A 20,616-nucleotide genomic window follows, 5' to 3' on the forward strand; every position below is an offset into this window, starting at 1 on the left:
TTGGGAATAAGGAAAACTAAAGCTAAAATACCTAAACATTTTTATTGGCTTGGCTTGACATAAAGATGCAGTTAAATTTTGTCAATCATGTCACACATAGTGATAGGGAAACCTCAAGCAGTGATAAAACCAGTGCCCTTAATACCCATTCCAGCATTTGAGAAACCTTTTACAAGGGTCCTAATTGATTGTGGGACCGCTTCCGAAAACAAAAAGTGTGAATCAATATCTTTTGACTAGAAAGGATGTGTCTACTAGGTTTCCAGAGGCCATTCCAGTACACAATATTACAGCTAAAAAGATTGTGGAGGAGTTACTTAAATTCTTTACTAGATATGGACTACCCACAGAAATAAAATCAGATCAAGGATCAAATTTTACCTCAAGGTTATTCAAAGAAATTATGGATAGTTTAGGAATAAAACAATTTAAATCAACTGTGTACCATCCAGAATCACAGGGGGCGTTAGAAAGGTGGCATCAGACATTAAAGACAATGTTGAGGGCTTATTGTCAAGATTATCCCGAGGATTGGGAAAAAGGAGTTCCATTTGTACTGTCTGCAATTAGGGATGCACCTAATGAGTCAAACCAAATTTAGTCCTTTTGAACTAATTTTTGGTCATGAGGTAAGAGGACCACTTAGACTGATTAAGTAAAAATTGGTGAGTGAGAAATCGGAACTTACATTATTGGATTACGTGTCAAATTTCAGGGAACAATTAAATAGAGCAGGTGAATTGGCTCATTTTTCAAAAAGTTGCACAAAATGCGATGAAAAGGATAGCGGACAAGAAATCCAAAGTTCGTAGTTTTGCCAGTGGAGATAAAGTTTTAGTGTTGTTACCAGTGGTAGGTGAACCTTTAAAAGAAAGGGTTTGTGGACATTATCAGATTGAAAGGAAATTAAATAAGGTGAATTATGTGGTTAAAAACACCAGATAGAAGGAAGACTCATGGAGTGTGTCATGTGAATATGTTTAAAAGGTACTTTGAAAGGGAAGGAGAGAAGAAGGAGGAGGTTTTAATGATTCTAACTCAAAGTGACGAACGAAATCCAGATGACTGTGAATTTGACATACCTCAAATTAAATTGGAAAACGAGGATGTTCTTAAAAATTGGGATAAATCATTGAGTTACATTCCAGAGGAAAAACAGACTGACCTGAAAGAGTTATTGATATCACGTGGGCATATTCATGGAGATAAATTGGGAAGTACTAAAATGGCTATACATGACGTAGATGTGGAAAATGCTGTTCCAATCAAATAACATCCATACAGACTTAACCCTTTAAAATTGGCACAGATTAACAAAGAGATTCAGAGTATGCTTAAAAATGGCATAATTGAAGTGGGTTGCAGCCAATGGGGCTCACCCATAGTGATGGTACCTAAACTAGATGGTACCCAACGATTGTGTGTGGACTATAGAAAGGTTAATGCAGTTACAAGAACGGACTCTTATGCTATCCCACGTTTGGAGGATTGCATTGAGAAAGTGGGACAATCAGCTTTTATTTCCAAACTGGATTACTTAAAGGTTACTGGCAGGTACCTTTATCCGAAAGGGCGAAGGAGATTTCAGATTTTGTGACTCCAGATGGTAGATACCAATTCAAAGTTATGCCATTTGGCATGAAAAATGCCCCAACCACATTTCAACGGTTAACTAACAAAGTCGTTTCAGGATTACCCAATTGTGCGGTATACATCAACGATCTGGTAATTTTCAGCCAGACATGGAAACAACATTTAAAACATCTGATGGAGTTATTCGATCGACTTCAAGGGGCGGGTTTGGTGATAAACCTAACCAAAAGTGAATTTGGAAAAGCTCAAGTCATTTTCCTTGAGGTGTTTCCGCTACCTTCAAGACAAAGGGAAATAATGCGATTTCTTGGCATGAGTGGATTTGATCGAACATTTGGGCAAAGGTTTAGTAGCGTGATTGCTCCATTGATGGACTTGCTGAAGAAACGTCGAAAATTTCAGTGGACAGCGGACTTTCAACAGGCACTTGACGCCCTGAAAGCTGTGATAACCAATGCTCCTGCGTTGGAGAATTACAAAGGACTCTGCGATCAGATCGAACTAAAGTATCTGACTTTAAAGAGAAATGTAGAGAAATGGTTGGATCCTGCAGAGACCTTCTTGTTCAAAGAGACTGTCAATCAGGAAGGATTTCAGTTGAAGGAAGGAGGACACAAATTGACTATATTATTATATCTGTTTGCGTGTGTTTTTTTTTTAAATATAAAAGTATATTTACTGTGTGCATTTCTAAAAATGGTGAAAAGGTGAAAAATGAAACCATCTTAAAGTTGATGGTTAATTTTTTTCTTGGGGGGGGAGGTGTCAGGTGAGTGCACCTTTAAGAAAATGGGTGTTTATAAATGGGTGTGTATTTAAATATCTGCAGTGAGAGTACCTTCAAGAAATGGGTGCTTACTACTGCAGTGATGTCAGAGAGTGGGTGGAGCTGGGCTGTCTGTCAGCTTTTTACTTTCGTTTTGGGATATTTACTGCAGGGTGTGTTTTAGTTTTGTTTTCGGAGTTGGAGCTAAAGCCAGACCAAGCAGGTGTACTGCTGTTCTCTCTTCCATGGAAAGACTATCTCTTGATCATTTGGTGAATTCAGAATTATAAATGTTTTCAGTATTGACTTTAACCTGATGTGCTTCTGTTAAAGGTTTTGTTTTTAAGTTGTATGGATGAGAAAGGAAAGCTTAAAGCATTACTTAGTGTTGTATTCTTTGGGGGTTGTATTTGAATTAATGGTTGCTTAGATGATCACTGTACGTTTTAAAAAGGTTAACTTGAGTTCATAGAATAAACATTGTTTTGCTTTAAAAAATACTTTTCCATTCCTGCTGCATCACACCTGTAGAGTGGGCCGTGCGCTCCCCATACTACGATCTATTAAAAGTTGTGGGTCAGGTGAACTCCATGATACACTTTGGGGTTCTCTAAACCCTGGCCCATAACAATAATCTTTATTGTCACAAGTAGGCTTACATTAACACTGCAACAAACTAACTATGAAAAGCCCCTAGGCACCACATTCAGGCGTCGGTTCGGGTACACAGAGGGAGAATTTAGACTGTCCAAATTACCAGACAGCATGGGCGTGACTCTCTGCTCCCCTCGCCGGGTGGGAGAATCACGGGAGGGCCGGGCGACTCACAACAAGCCGCCCTGGCACCCCCCGCGATTCTCCCAACCCCGCTCGGAGAATCACCGCTCGCCGTTTTTCACGCCGACCGGCTATTCTCCGGCCAGGATGGCCGAGCGGCCTGACGTTCCCGACCTGTTCATGCCGGCGGCAACCACACCTGGTCGCTGCCGTCGTGAACATGGCGCCAAAGGTACGTTTGTGGCTTGTGGGGGGCGGAGAGGGGAGTGAGCACCACGGCCGTGCTCGGGAGGGGACTGGCCCGCGATTAGTGCCCACTGATCGTCGGGCCGGCGTCTCCAAGAGATGCACTCTTTCCCCTCCGCAGACCCGCAAGATCAAGCCGCCACGTCTTGCGAGGCAGCGGAGGGGAAGACAGCAACCGCGCATGCACGGGTTGGAGCCGGCCAACCTGCGCATGTGCGGCTGATGTCACTTTGGCACCACCGTTGCGTCATTCTTGGCGCACCGCCTTGACGCAAGCGTCAAGGCCCAGCGGCTGAGATTTACGGAGCGCCGCTCCTAGCCCCCTGGGGGGGTGTATAGGGTGTGAGGAGCGGCCTCTAAGGCCGTCGTGAAACTCGGCTGAGTTCACGACAGCCTTCGCGATGCCGCGCGGGAGCGGAGAATTCCGCCCCATGTTTTTGGGACTTGTGGAGTACCCAGAGGAAACCCATGCAGACACAGGGAGAATGTGCAGACTTCGCACAGAGTGAGCCAAGCCGTGATTCGAAATAGGGACCCTGGCGCTATGAAGCAACAGTGCTAACCACTGTGCTACCATGCCACCCATTACAGGGCTCCCTGTTGGGGGTCTCCCTATTCAAGGGATCCCTTTGGGGGTGTCTCCCTCTTACAGGTGTTCCTGGGGGGGGGTCTCCCTATTACAAGTGTCCCTGGGGGGGTCTCCCTATTACAAGGGTCCCTGTGGGCCTCCCTGTTACATCCCCCCCCCCCCCCGGGATGGGGGGGGGGTGTTCGGGGCACCCCTGTCTCTGGGGGTAGGAGAGGCATCCATGTAATCTGGAGGTGGGGGACTGCTGTACAGTGTGGGATGACATTCAGGGCTGATTTGAGGCGTGAGGGAGTGGGGAGTGGCTGACTGCAAGAGCTCACCCACTTAAAATCCCTCAAATTCCTTGCCATGCATAAATTGGAATTGTTTGCTGGTTTGAGCTCCTAGGGGGAGGAATTTACCTCCGGCATCAAAATGGGATTCTCCATTGCCCAACGCCGATATCATAATCAGCAATCGGGAGGAGAATCCATTCCGATGCTCAAATTGGGGCCGGGGCCGGTTTGGTGCTGGTCAGACAAGCTCCACCCCCACGGAAGTGGCGTAATCGCGTTCCGCGCCCATGGACCCAGCCATTCCCCAGCCCTTTTCAGCGCGGGGACTGGGAGTTTCACCCAGCACCGCTGCTCGCCCCTCACCGGTCCCGGCATTCGTGAGCGTTTGCCGCTGATTTTAGTGTTGTAAAACACCCCAAATTCTCTGTTTCTGCTGGCACTTAATCACTGAAATGGAGAATCCGGCCCATAATCTCCCAAACGGAGAATCTAGCCCTACTTTCCTAGTCCCAGCTGCAGCCCGGCAAATTTTACTTTTCAAATAATTATCCAATTTCCTTTTGGAAACCATGATTGAATCTGCATCGAGCACACTCTCAGACAATCCATTTCACATGCTAACCACTCGCCGCATTATTAATAGGAACTTAGAATACAACACAAAGCGGACATGTTCAGGTTATACAAAATACTAGGTTGACTTCCGCTGGAATATTGTGCCAGATTGGGCATCACACTTTCGGATTTAGAACAGGAGGGCCAAGATTTAAGATAATTAGCAAAAAAAAGCAATAGCAACATAAGGAATAATGATTTGATACAGAGAGAGGCTCAGGTCTGGAACGCACACCTGAGTGTGTGGTGGAGGTTGGTTCAACCGATGCATTCAAGAGGAAATTTGATTATTACCTGAAAAGGAAGAAAAGGAAGAATGTGCAGGACTACAGGGAGAAGGCAGGGGAGTGGCACTAAGTAAATTGCTCATTCTGTGAGCTGGCACAGATATGATGGACTAAATGGCCTCCCACTGTGTTGTTACCATTCTGTGATTCTGGTTCTTGTACCGTCACTTTAAATCAGTGTTCTCTGGTTCCCAATCTTTTTGGTGTAGAGAACAGTTTCTCCTTATCTGTTCTGCCTTCACCACTCATAATTTAAATAAAAAATTATTCTCCTTTTTCATATTTTCTCTCAAATTTATACCCACCAACAATAAACATTAATCAGTAATGAATGCAATGTCAATCCCCATATCAATAATAATAATCCCATCCTCCCACCAAATCCCAAACAGCATCCCGTATGTTAACATAAACAAATCCCAAAAAGAAATTGGGAAACACCCACAGTAACCATTAACACATGGAGTCAGTTCCCCTCCCCCACAATGTTCGATGTAATCCAATTCTCTAAAGTGCATAATGAATAACGCCCATGAATTGTAGAACCTCTCCATCCTTCCCCTCAGTTCAATTTGACCTTCTCAAGAATTCCAGCAGGTCCCCCTGCCTCGCCAGGGCACAGGCTGGAGAGGTTGATCTCCATCCCAACAGGATCCGCCTTCGGGTGATCAATGAGGCGAAGGCCACAACATCTGCCTCCACATCCGTTTCCAACCCCGGCTGGTCCGACACCCCGAATATGGCCACCCGAGGATCCGGTACAGTTTCATGTGCACCACTTTAGAGATTACTCGAAAAAACCTCCTTCCAGTAATGCTCCAGCTTTGGACAGGACCAAAACATATGAACATGGCCCCCCCCACAACAAAGCTCACACACATCTTCTACACCCTCAAAGAGCTGGCTCATCCTCGCCATTGTAAGATGCGCTCTATATGCTATCTTCAGCTGTATCAGTCCCAACCTCGCACATGAGGTGGTGGCGTTAACCCTCCGGAGCACCTCACAGCAGAGCCCCTCCTCCATACCCTTTCCCAACTCTTCTTCCCACTTTGCCCTGATCCAATCCAGTGGTGCCTTCTCTTCTAAAGTAAACCACTGTCACTAACCCCTTCTCCAGTCCCCCTGTCATCAGCACCTCCTCAGGCTGTGGAGGACGGCTTGACCGGGTAGCTCTGTGTCTTCTTTCTGGCAAAGTCTTGAACATACATGAATCTAAATATCCCCTGCTCCAACCCATACTTCACTCCCAGCTCCTTCAATCCTGCAAACCGACCCCCAAGAAACAAATCTTTTAGTCTCCTAATTCCTTTCTCCTCCCATCTTCAAAAATTTCCATCCCACTGCCCTGGCTCAAATCTGTGGTTCCCCTTGTCATAATATACACCAGTATATCATGGTGCAGACACACACTGATGGACACACACAGGGACCAATCAACATGTACAAACACCGCAGCCAATCACCAGTTAGAATATACACACTATAAAGGCAGAAGGCACCACGGTTCCCGCTCATTCTGGGTGCTGCCTCTGAATGTAACAGGAACTTATTCAGCCCAGCACGGACTTACAACACGTGCTGAGAAAATCAACTGGTTCGGACAAGGCTTAGGTCTCTAGTTTAAGTTAGCATCATTTAGACCCACAGTCGTCGTGTGTTAGTTAGTTAGAAGTAGTCAATAAAATTGAGTTGAATCTTCATCAGTGTTGGAAGTGTCTGTTCATCTCTCAAGTCTACACTAGCCAACACTTCACCCCTGAATCGGCATTTCCCTTGACCCTGCCCCCGACCCGAAGTGCTGGCGAAACTGCCTCCAAATTCTCAACAAAGCTATTAGTACCGGACTCCCTGAGTATTTCCCCGGGGCCGTCGGGAGCGGCGCTGTTGCTAGTGCCTTCAATCCCGACCTCCGACACAAACTCTCCTCCAGACCCCTCATGATTTTTATCACCTCTATTAAATCTTCCCTCAACCTTCCTTTACCTAAGGTGAATAGCTCCAGCTATGCTAATTTGTACACGGAACTGAAGAGTCTCATATCCAGAACCATTCTCATAAATCATTTCTGCACCCTCACCAATGCCTTCACATCCTTTCTAAAATGTGGTGCCCAGAAGTGGACATAATACTCCAGTCGAAGCCGAATCAGTGTTTTATTGAGGTTCACCGTAACTTCCATGCTTTTCTACTCTATGTCTCCATTTATAATGCCCAGTATTCCATATGTCTTATTAACTCCTTTCTGAGCCTAGCCTACAGTATTCAATAATTTGTACAGATGTACCCACCACATCCCCAGGCCCCTCTGCTCCTGCACAGCTTTAGAATTGCATCTTTGATCTTATAATGCCTTTCCCCAATGTAACTATATACTTTAACAGCAGCAACACACGTTAAGCATTGTGGATGTCAAAACATTACTTCATTTTGGCTATCAAATATTGAAAACCATAGTTATTAACTGCCGTATATATGGTTAGATATTTTAATTCACTGCTAAGAGAATCAACATCATAAACATATAAAAGTAAAAAGTTATGATTTCAATAATTTGGCTTTTTAATCTACAGTTTAACAGTTTGTCAAAAAAACATACAAAGATACAATGAAATCAAGGCAATTATCACCAAATATGTATTTATATGCTAACATTCTACAACACAAAATTCTCTCAAAGGAAATCAGTTGCTTTACTGAACCATGATAACCTGCAGAAGTGCGACTACAATTAATCCTGGATTTTATCCCATTCTTTTCATTTTTGTCTGAGCTTTCTCACATTATCCACTCTATCAAATAATAGAGCATACTGCCGATCTGCTATGTTTTTATATGACTTAGACACACATACTGTACCCTTATATAGACACTCTAACCCATCATTACAATTTCACAGGCTTTCTGCAGTCCATTTCCTTGTCTGTCAGCCATTCATTTTCTATAAATTGCTGAGAGAACCAGTAATCAAATCCTAATGATTGGCCTGCATTACCAGAAAAGCTTCCAGGAGACAATAATATGACCTGCCAGCCATAAGGTAAGCTTCAAATTTTTTTTCAGTATTTCCCAAGTGTTACACAACAGTTTGGGCAACTTTCAGTTGTCTGTGATTAAGAACAGCTGCCTGTACATCTCCGTGGCCTGACTTAGCTTGACAGCTTCGACAGTAACAAGATTGTTCTGGTATTTTACACTTTGTACTTTTCTTCCGTAAGGACAGTCACAAGCTGAGCACCCCAAAAATAATATCACATGAACTAAGATTTTAAGTTGCAAACAATAGTTTAAGACTGCTAAAAAACTTCTAGTGTTATACTGTCTGGATTGGACAAAACCTAACACCTGGTAACAGCATGGGGCCTACAAGCGTTTGAAGACCATAATGTTAACCAATGCATGTTCAGGCAAGTGAAGTGCTGAGCTATAGTTGCTGAGCTGCTTAGCTGCGTACTTTGTCTTATCCCTGTAGGAATCTTTTGCTTACTGCTAGCTTCACTGTGGGGGATTAACAGCTTCTTTGTAACTAAAAATTCTAGATCTATTTGGGGTAGCCCCCAAACTGGCAAGCTGGTCTTCTTAACTTGGGTGCAGCCAATCAAAATCGCGGCCATAGGATGGGAATCAAGACTGAAAAGGCATACTGGGACTCCACATGGTATTGAATGTCATCTTCTGCTTTATATTCATGCAGGCTTTTCATTCACTGACTTCATGGATTAAGAATGAAGCTTGCCTCCAAACAATTGAAACATCTGTTTTCTTTTCCCTCTCTTAGTAACTCGGACAAACTTTCCCCTCAAACGCGACCTCCATTCCAGAACAATAAAAAATTTATATTGACCAGGCCTGTCTGCTGTAATTTGAAAGAAACAAACTGCAAATTAATATTTTCTCCAGGGTCTCTGATGACATGATAAACTGGAGTGATTTATACACATTATGTGAACCTTCAAAACCCAATAAATTTCAGATTCCTATCTAGTTCTGGTGATTTACTGCTCACCAATATGCCACAGTATAGATAGAATTCGGAGCTGTCTCACTTATCAAGAGCCTGCCTGTGATAAGTAAGAAAGTGAACTATATGAATAATGCAACAAGTTGGTGCTACAAAGTTTAATTTTGGTCTCATTTTATAATTCTTGTGATAATGCTTAACAGCAAGTTTGTGAGATGGGCTTGGATGAAGGCAGTTTTTCAGCCTATTTAATCTCACTCTTCCAGAATATCAACCCTATCATCATTAATGACAACATCAAACTGCTCCTTGAATGAGACCAGTGTCCTGACTCAATTGCTGCATGAATAATGGTTTAACATATTCGGTAACTGCTCGACATGAAGTTTATGCTCACATTTGAAAAAGTGCCTCTGTGTTCAGTAGATGGATGGAAACCAAATCTGATGTGCAGCACAACAGTATTTGCAATCCAGGTGTTGTATTTAATGCTTTTTTTTTTGCTCACTCCATTTTTCCCCAGTGAATTGGTGGAGACAACTCTATCAACTGAAATTTGTTAGTTTAAAACAGTTACAAAGGGCAAGGAGCTTTAAGTGAAACAAGAAGGTTTAAACAATATCAAGTCTCTTCTGCCCCAATGCACTATCTGACAAGGTGGTGCACTGAGTCATGCAAATGTGAAGGACTCAGGTTTGACCCCGGATTTGTACTGAATTGGCCCATCTCAGTCATTAAATATGTGCAGGTGTTGCATTTATCCATAGATTAGGGAATAGGATAATCAGCCAGAGCGCCTCCTGTGATTGTATCCTGTGACTCTAGCTTCAAACAGTCACGTGCAATGTTGTCAGGCGAGAACGGTTTCCGTCACGGGGGGGGGCGATTCTCCAATATAGAGTCCAAGTGTTCACGCCGTCGTGAACTCCGTCGCGTTTCATGGCGGCGCGAACTGGGCCTGGGTACGACCGATTCTGGCCCCCACAGGGGGCCAGCAGGGCACTGGAGCGGTTCACACCGCTCCAGCCTTCTTTCGTGGCACCAAATGAGCGCCGCACCAACCCGAGCATGCGCAGTGTTCAGGGGCTGGCAGCGCCAGAAAGTAGACCCGGGGGCGAGAGGCCAGTGGACCTGGTGGGCCCCGATCGCGGGCCAGACCCCATCAGAGCCCCCCCCCACCCCTCCCCCCCGGTGAAGTAGCCCTCCTTCCCCCCACAGGCCACACCCCGACTGTTAGCGCAGAGTTCCCGCCGCCAGCGACCAGGGGTGAACGGCGGCAGTGAAACTCTGTCGATTTGGCACGGCTGCTCGGCCCATCCGGGCTGGAGTGGCCGGCACTGCGCCAAATGTGCCGGCGCAAATGTCGCCGATTCTCCGCACCTCGGAGAATCGCATGCCAGCGTTAGGGCGTCGTGGCGCGGTTGCGCCGATTCTCCGGCCTGGCGGGGGGCTCGGAGAATCGCCCCCAGGGTCTTTTGGAGTTGACCGTCTTTCCAACACTCACTCTCTTGACTCATCCTTAAAAATCAAAACCCAACACTTCTCAAGCTTTCTGAAATCTTCTGCAGCAGGATTGGGGAAACAGCTGATCCTGGTTGATGCAGGTGACCTCTTTAATGGAGTATTTAAAGTTGTCCCTCCTGGAACCTATTGCTTATATGGAGTATGTAAACTGATATATTAACATACACAGCAAATATCAGTATCCAACAGCTCCTGATTTTCTCAAAGTCGCAAGTCATTGTATTTATAAACAGAACAGCAATGCAAGAAATATTGAAGATCTGAACTATTTTACTCAAACTATTTGAGTAATACTTAGTTCAGAAAAAGACAATAATTATCTGGTGGGGAGAGGGAAATTATTACTAAGTTTGTTTAGGCTCAATAAATCAAAGTCTCAGAATAGTCATTTGTCCTCTCATTGTCATGATCAAGTATTCCCACCAGAATAAAACTATTTTGTGCATGTTGTTTATGTTGAAAGTTATTGGTAGTTCAAGAATATGCGAACACAAGAATACAAGAAACAGGAGCAGGAGTAGTCCGTATGGCCCGTTAATCCGGCTCCACCATTTAATGCGATCATGGCCGATCTTGTGTTTTGACCTTCCCGCCAGTCCGCGTATCCCTTGATTCCTGAGAGACCAAAGATAGGTCATCCTCAAACTTGAATTTATTCAATCATGGAGCATCTACAGCCCTCCGGGGTAGAGAATTCCAAAGATTCAGAACCCTGTGAATGAAGTAATTTCTCCTCACCTTAGTTCTAAATGATCAGCACTTTATCCTGAGACTGTATCCTCAGGTTTTAGATTCGGCGGCCGGCAGAAACTGTCTCTCAGCATTTACCCTTCCAAGCCCCTTCAGAGTCGTATAGGTTTCAATGAGATCACATCTCATTCTTCTAAACTCCAGAGAATATAAGACTAATTTACTCAGCCTCTCATCTTAGGACAACCCCTTCATTCCAGGAACCAATTTAGTGAACCTTCGCTGTATAATTCTTATTAAATACAGAGACCAAAACTGCATACAATTCCAAAGAAACTACTATATTTTGAGGCCACAAAGCAATAAATTAAAATGTGACTTTGCAAGTGTCATTTGGACCATGATAAAGTCCTGTCCAATTCACATTGCTTTGTCATCATTATTTGGATGTCATAACTAGGGTTCGTTATTTGTCCAAACAATATAAGCTGAAAATCATTGTTCACTTAAAAAGAAAAACCTTGAAAATCACACGAACAGGCAGAGATAAATTTACAATGAAACATACCATGCCGAGTCACCAGCGCCCCAACCAATGGGGGACCCAAAACTGGGCCAACCCACTGGTCCTCCAATCAGAGGCTGATTACTCTGCATTTGCTGATAGGCTCACTTGTAATTGTTGAGCCTATCAGCAGCAAATCAGACTCCGATTGGTGAGTCTGACAGAGTGGGAAAACTGGAAATGAATTATTATGTTGAGGCTTGTGCGCAGGAGACCATGATGACAGGTGAGGGGGAGATAAGGCAGCACGGTAGCATAGTGGTTAGCACAGTTGCATCACAGCTCCAGGGTCCCAGGTTTGATTCCCGGCTTGAGTCACTGTCTGTGCGGAGTCTGCACGTTCCCCCTGTCTCTACGTGGCCTTCCTCCAGATGCTCCGGTTTCCTCCCACAGTCCAAAACTGTGCAGGTTAGGAGGATTGGCTATGATAATTTGCTCTTAGTGTCCAAAAGGATTGGGTGGAGTTTCTGGGTTACGGGGATAGGGTGAGGTGCTCTTTCCAGGGTCCGGTGCGGACTAGATGGGCCGGGTGGCTTCCTTCTGCACTGTAGATTCTATGATCTATGATCTATACTGAATGGCAGTGTATACATCTTGCTGACTGGAGTATTTGTCCTTGCTCTGGACTGGCTCATTCTGTCCTGCACTGGTCTGTGCTGCCATGTAGTCATCGGCTGATTTGTCCACCTCGTTGCTCATCAACAAGTTCCATGTTTGTTCGCCTCACGACTCAGAGATTCCAATATTGACCATCTCTATTGTAATTTTGACATGAGGTAAGCTTGGATTTCAATTCAGCAATGATTCACACAGGCATTTTATTGCAAGTTAAAAAGAAGTGATCAATTTGTGTATTTTTCTAGCTGCCGCCTTTGCGTTCTGTGGGATGAGGGTGGGTGGCATCGGGAAGGGCGTCAGGTTAGGGGGGGGGGAAGAAATCAAGGTGAGCACAGGGCCCCACGAACTGTAAATCCACCTCTGCAAACAGGTGCGGATATGACAGATTCTAAGGATGTGATCAACCGGTTGGTCACGCCGATGGGAGCTTCTGGTCCAGCCGACAAGCACATCCCCATTGTGGGTGTCCAGGCAGCGTGGGGTAAATTCAATGGGAAATCCGACTGACAGCAGCTGGACCTAGAAGCACACCACAGGGAGGCGAGAGAATCTCGACCATAGTATCTCAATACAGTAGGAATACAATAAAGAAATACAATGGTTTAACGGACCAAAAAGTGTAATGGCATGAAAAATTGATGCACAGCTTCTGCAAGACAAAACTATCGAAATAATTGTCATTGAAAGAAGTGCTTCTCAAAGAATGGCATAATTAACCACAGTGGTCGGTCAAAGATCCCACAGTCTCTGGACAGATAGAAAATGAAAGTTCTGAACTCAACAAAATGCTGATCAGAAGGTAGGCGGTTTCAGAGCTATGAGCTTCTGTTATAAAATATTACAATAACATGTGCAAAAGCTTTCTCATCTGCAACATGTTCAATAGAAAAATCCATAAGAAGGTGGATTTGGATAAATGAACCCGACTTTGAGTCTATCATCATCAGTGTGGCAAAAACAAACACCCACTTCACAGGAGATTGCAAATATTATGGATTTGGCACAGCATATCATATTGTGGTAAAACTTGTGGATATTCTTGCCAAAGCACTAATCACAGTTCTACCAAATATCTTACCAAACAAATCTGTCAACATTATGTTATGATACTAAGTCATAGCATTGAGACAGGTTCAGGGTAACTGATAATTAGCTGGAGTCCACGAAGGTTCAAAAAGGCATCTTTCTCTGTTAGAGAGGGAGACAAGTGGGTGTACAACTTGAGCAGCATCAGTCCACATCGTGCACGGGGCAAGGTAATGAAGCAGGCCTCCATGGACTACCACAGTTGGCTTGGGGATTGAACCTGCACTTTGACATCATTCTGTACTTCATTCCAGTCATCCAGCTACCTGAGTTAACTGACCCCCATGGGCACGAGAATGAGGCAAAAACAAAAGTACTGCTGATGCTGGAAATCTGAAATAAAAACAGAACATGCCAGAAAAACCCAGCAGTCTGACAGCAATTGTGGAAAGTAAAACAGAGTTAACATTTTGGGTCCGCCTGAACTTCCTGCGGAGGCAGAAAAATAGAAGAACCTTCAATTATGATGTGCCAGAATCCAGGAGTCCCCCAGTGGAGGTGAGGGGCGACAGTGTCAGGCATGAGTGAGACCCGCACCCCGCTACAGAGCGTCTCGTGCACCCTGCGCTCCCGACACTGGCCGGCTGACAGCCTCCGGACAATTGCCCTCCTAGCCTGAATCCTCCACCACACTGGGTGCGGCGGGCGACACAGGCCCAACAACCAACTCAGGTGCTGCCTTGATCCCGCCACTGGGATCATCAACAGGCAAGATCTCCTCAGGCTCCTCCCAGGGCCCCGAGGTTATCGCTGACCCCTTCCTCTGAGAAATTGAACAAGTCCGGGGTGCTAAATTGGGCTGGGTGGAGCGGGCCCTCTCGGGTCCCGTCCGACCCCGAAGTACCCTACTCGGGGCACAGTGGCAGCTGCTGGGATTTCCTCACCATCCCCCTGCCTCTTTACTTTCGGGGACTGGGCGTGACATCTATGGGAAAGAACCTCGATTGACGCTGTTTGCGGGGGAGAGGGTCACACACCGAGGAGACCTCTATCTCTGGAGGCTGACTCCTTGTCCCTCAATGCTTCTCTCCAGAATTTGTGACTGGGACAGAGCACCCTCCAGTTCAAGGTCATGCACCTCAGTACCACCACCCAGAGAGGCCCGCGCAGAAGTGTTGCCCGGCCCGGCATCCGATGGAGGAATGTCACGGGGCTGAGGGTGTGGCTGGGTGATGGTGGGGTGAGGCGTAATGGCTGCACCCGAGTCAGTAGTCAGGGGCACTGGGTCAGTCAGGGTCAGAGGATCAGAAGGATCCAAACCTGACCGCTGGTGAATCGCTCTGTTGGTCTTCCTCTCAGCCTTCCGTCCACGCGGCTGTCCCCTCACCTCCACACCAGTGGAAGTAGAGGGGGCGGCGGCACCATCAGTAGTAGTGTTAGAGGTGGGGCAATTTTTTTAACATGCCCCACCTTCTTGCAGGCGTGGCACTGCATGCCACCCGCAGACCAGAAGATGTGGTAGGTTTTATCCCCAAAAGGGACCTTAAAAGTCCCTTCCAGGACCTCCTCCCGAGACAAGCAAACAAAGACCTGGCGCCGGAAAGAGAAAATATGCTTGAGGGTGGGGTCTTTGAGGCCGAGCGGGAGCGGTATCACCCCTGACCGTACGTCCCCGGTGGATGGAGATGGGTGAGGAGGAGCTCCATGGGAAAAAAAGGCAGCACATTAGAGAGGATAACTGTCTCGACAGTGGCCTCCAGCGAGTCTGTGCTGTGATGAAAGGTCACAGATCCAAAACGTTAACTCCGTTTCTCTCTCTTGAGAATGATGGTTGTTTATCAAAGTATGCCAATGATTAGTATGCCAATGACTCAGCATCAGTTGACCAGCCCAATCATAATGAATACCTTTCAACACATGACTATGATCTCATCAGAGCAAAACTGAGTTATCAACTGTTATCAACGGTATACTCATGTCAGAGCAGAAAAATATTTTTTAAGAAATAAATGAAAAAGAAGCAAACAGCAAAATTAAAAGGGTCTTCAAAAGTAAGGTAAAATAGTAACAAAAGTTGCTGAAGGAAAAGGTTCACTGGTGAATGAACTTGTCAAAATTGTGTGGCAAATTCTCCTAGTGACACCTACTGACAAAAAGTAATACTGCAAGATAAAAGGGCAATTCCTATCACTTTACTTTACAATTTAGTACCATATTGATAACTTCAGTTTGTCTGAAGTGCACACATAATAATTCTCAAAGTTTGATTAAATCACTCATCCTGGCATGTCTACAATTAGCCTGCACAGGAACCACTTACTTTTTTATATTTTCTGAACCAAGGGAAATGATCACTTATTTCTCCAAGTTTCCAGACAATATACTCACAGGATTAACTAGGCATACATCATGACAGTAAGCACCACAAGCAATATTCTATTCTAACAACATGGTGTTAACAAAGGGATTAATTGCATATATAATGTCCCAGTTCATAAATTTTGAGAACTGGAGTAAGTGTTAACTATTAAGCCAGTAAACTTAAAGTACAACTTGCATCAATCAGGAAAGACAAGTCAACCAGTTCATTACAAAATTCTCGTAGCATTTTCCCACAAGAAGACACTATAGTCATTTAGTACAGTGATCTGCTAAAGTATCAGTTTGTCTGGTATCCACAATAGAAACATTAGGTTCATTTGTGCTCAGATACAATCGCACAATATTCTACTGTCATGGATTTTAAAGGAGTGCAAAACAGATCTGAAACTTAAGATTCACAGCTGCTTGTAAAAGTATCTCCGATTTGAACTGAAAAAGCACCCTACAGCAATCTGTAAAAGTAGCACAGGGCTGTTCCTTCCCTTTAGATCCTCTGGGAGCAGAGCATTTTGTACCTGTCTGTTGAGACTTTGATTGGAAGTCTTGATAATACTCTCTGGAGAGTTGACGACTATGATTCATGTGAAAGAACATGGCAGATAATGTAACCAAAATAGCAGTTTGAGTTACAAATAACAACAGTTTACTTCAGAATGACCACCTGAGCTGTAATCTTCACCTAGAATTAAGATGATGGGTTTTCAATATTTCACATCAAAGCCAGTAACGTTTTCGAGGGAGGCTTCAAATTGTATATTCATGAAGGAACATGGGCAGCTTCAAAACTGCAAAGAGATATGCATGGGAACAGCTGAGAAAACTAATTCGAAAACATTTCTTCGCAAGCTTTTGCAAACGTATGAATTTGACAAAATCTGTAAGTTCCATTAACTCCAATTTCTATTGCATTATGATTCAACTGCTGGTTTAAATTAATTTGATTCTGCTTTTCAGTCTCTTCTCAAGGTTGGTTCTGATGCATGGAATTAATTTTAACCTAACCCACCCAGCAGGAAACTGGGAGGATTGGGTTGGCATCTGTTTCACACTCCACCCGATGCTACATTTCATTGCCGTCAATGAAAAGTAGAAAGTAACCAGCCGCAAAACAGACAGGAGGTTCAATCTGTTGGGTTTCCACAAGGTGAATGGTTAAAATGACTCTCAAAGCGAACTGGGCGTGCGTTGCATCTGGCCTCATGGCATCATGGACTTTTAGTGAGTGAGTCACAAAAAACATAAACAACCTCCCTTTAGTTAAATCAGAATATTTTCTTTAAAGTTGATCCCCCCCCCCCCCCAACCAATGGAACATGCAGATTTATCTTTCTGTTGTTGAAATTAGCAGTAACACTCAAACAAGTAGCCCCAGCAAAAGTAACAATGTGAATCAATTTCATCCTTCACTTTTAATTGCAGATTTCTCACCTACCTGCAACACCTTCTGTTTTATTTCCTTGTTTCCCTGATCCACATAATTAGGCAAAACTAGTATCCTGAAGACAGAGAAGGCAATTATTTTGTCAAACTCCCTCAGGCTGAAACTACAGATGATAGATGTTAACAAGAAAATATTTCTTATTTCATCAAAATTGATCAGAAGCAATCGTTACTTTATGGAAAACAAATAGGAGAAGATTAAACATCAACCCATTGTGCAAAGTACCTTTCTCAGTCATGACGGTCTCATGATAGCAGTGCCATCAGTTTTTCCATGAGATTTCAATTTGAAGAGTGCCTTTACACTCTCAGGTCATCCGAACATGCTTTGCAACCAATAAAATACATTCTATTTGTGCCCTATTGCCTTATTCAAAACTCTGATTATTAAAATGAGTACATTGTATATTGTTATTTTGTATTTGAACATAATAATGGAACGCAGTTTGCTAGAGTATTGAAGAAAAGATATTTGGCTGTTTTCTCCGTTCTTGAGTGTTGACGCCGTCGTGAAAACTGTGGAGTTTCATGACGGCGAAATTGGGTCCACGGGTGAAGCTATTCAGACACGGCAAAGGGGCAAGCACGGGCGTCACGCAAAAAGCCACACTCTGGAAGCGGAACGGCGGCAGATTCGCCGATTCCGTGATTGCCGCACAGCGGCGGCTGGACTTAAGGGATTCTACCACTCCCAAACACAAGCGTCGCAGTCATCATGACCGCAAAGAGAGCAGCGCCGCGCTTCCGCGATGCCGAACTGGAGACCCTACTTGACTCCATGGAGGAGAGGTGGCTAGTGCAGTGCCCTGGTCCGGCAGGGAGGTCCTCAGGTGCCACCATTCGCCATGCCTGGGTAGGGATGGGAGCCGCCGTCAGTGAAGTCGTCCAGACTGGCATCCAGTGCAGAATAAAACAGCACAACCTCCTCAGGGTGGCCAGGGTGAGTAGGCATCGATGTGCCCCTGGCACTAACCCCACTAAGCCCCACACACATGTGACCAGACTCCCTCCCGGGAGACGGCCGGACCCCCATCCTACCCCACGTGCCAGCACCCATGTCTGCTGCAATGGCCGTGTGCCCTGGCCACTGATGCTATCATCCACCCAACCCCTGAGCTGTACGTGCCGGATGGTGTAACAGTGCCGTTGCTTGTGTTTCTTCCCCCCCCAGGACAAGGGCGCGCACAACCGCCGGGAGCGGGAGAATACCGGGTAGGGGGAGGAACTACCAGACCTGCGTCCCCTCACCATGCCTAAGCAGTGGACACTGGACTTAGTCGACGGCCCGGAGGAGAGGGAGGTCGCTGGCGTGCGACAAAGTAAGGACCCTAGTTACAGATTCTCATGACACATGAGTAGGTTGATTTGATCTTAGTTTCAGACTAGCTCGGCAAAACATCGTGGGCCGAAGGGCCTGTACTGTGCTGTACAGTTCTATGTTCTATGTGTGCCCACCCCAAACCCCCTCACCCCATCCCAACTCCCCTCACGCCACCCTCACTGGGATACAATCTGGTGCGCACCACACAGTCGGTCCATACATCAGGTGGAGGTAGGAGCAGCTGAGAGGCTGTTCGGTCGGAGGGCAGCCCAGCCCTAGGAACCAGCTACTGTCCAGACGGGTTCCAGGCAGGCGCAGTCAGAAACCCAGGGACTACAGGAGGGGATGACAGCCGGCTTCCAGCACCTGCAGGGACAGATGGAGGAGTCCATCCATGTGGAGAAGCAAGGGGCATTGCTGGTCATGCGTGCCACCCAGGCCGAAACCGCACAGGTGGCATCCGCGGTGGAGGCAACGGGGACGACGGTGTCGGACATGGGGCAATGTGTGCAAGGCCTGGGGCATTCTGTGTAGGTGGGGGCTGAGGCCCAGGACAGGGCTGCCCTCTCACAGGCAGCCATGTGCCAGGGCCAGCTGGAGATTGCTGCGGCGCTCCTCAGCGTGGCACAGTCACAGCAGGCCATTGCTGAGAGCATCGCCGGCACTGCCTCGGTGCAGGCCGGCGTGGCGCAGACACAGAGGAAGATGATCCAGTCCCAGAGGGATGTGGCCCACTTACTGGCTGATGTGGCCCATACCCTGAGGGACGTGGGCTGCACCATGAGTGACGTGGCCCACTCACTGGCTGCTGTGGCACAGACCCAGAGGCACGCAGCCCACTCACTGGCTGCTGTGTCACAGACCCAGAGGGACGCAGCCCACTCACTGGCTGCTGTGGCACGGACCCAGAGGGACGCAGCCCACTCACTGGCTGCTGTGGCACGGACCCAGAGGGACGCAGCCCACTTACTGGCTGATGTGGCCCATACCCTGAGGGACGTGGGCTGCACCATGAGTGACGTGGCCCACTCACTGGCTGCTGTGTCACTGACCCAGAGGCGCGCGGCCCACTCACTGGCTGCTGTGTCACAGACCCAGAGGGACGCAGCCCACTCACTGGCTGCTGTGGCACAGACCCAGAGGGATGCAGCCCTCTCACTGGCTGCTGTGTCACAGACCCAGAGGGACGCAGCCCTCTCACAGGCTGCTGTGTCACTGACCCAGAGGGACGCAGCCCTCTCACTGGCTGCTGTGGCACAGACCCAGAGGGACGCAGCCCTCTCACTGGCTGCTGTGGCACAGACCCAGAGGGAAGCAGCCCTCTCACTGGCTGCTGTGGCACAGACCCAGAGGGAAGCAGCCCACTCACTGGCTGCTGTGTCACAGACCCAGAGGGACGCAGCCCACTCACTGGCTGCTGTGGCACAGACCCAGAGGGACGCAGCCCTCTCACTGGCTGCTGTGTCACAGACCCAGAGTGACGCAGCCCACTCACTGGCTGCTGTGTCACAGACCCAGAGGCACGCGGCCCACTCACTGGCTGCTGTGGCACAGACCCAGAGGGACGCAGCCCACTCACTGGCTGCTGTGTCACAGACCCAGAGTGACACGGCCCACTCACTGGCTGCTGTGTCACAGACCCAGAGGGACGCGGCCCACTCACTGGCTGCTGTGGAACATACCCTCAGTGTGGTGGCACAGTCGCAGAGTGATGTGTTGCAGTCGCAGGTGGAGATGGGCCATTCCCTGTGGGATGTAGGGGATGTCTGAGGCCCTCTGGGTTCACCGTGTAACCCCCCCCCCCCTCCCCCCCGCCCCCGACCGTCCCCAGCTATCCAACAGGGCCACATGATGGACTGTCCAGCTCACATGCAGGGATCACCTAGTGTAGGGTGCAACTGTGGGCATGAGTCAGACATTGTCAAACGATGTGGAGCACAG

Source organism: Scyliorhinus canicula, chromosome 13, assembly GCF_902713615.1.
Source record: "Scyliorhinus canicula chromosome 13, sScyCan1.1, whole genome shotgun sequence".
NCBI classification, from domain to species: Eukaryota; Metazoa; Chordata; class Chondrichthyes; order Carcharhiniformes; family Scyliorhinidae; genus Scyliorhinus; species Scyliorhinus canicula.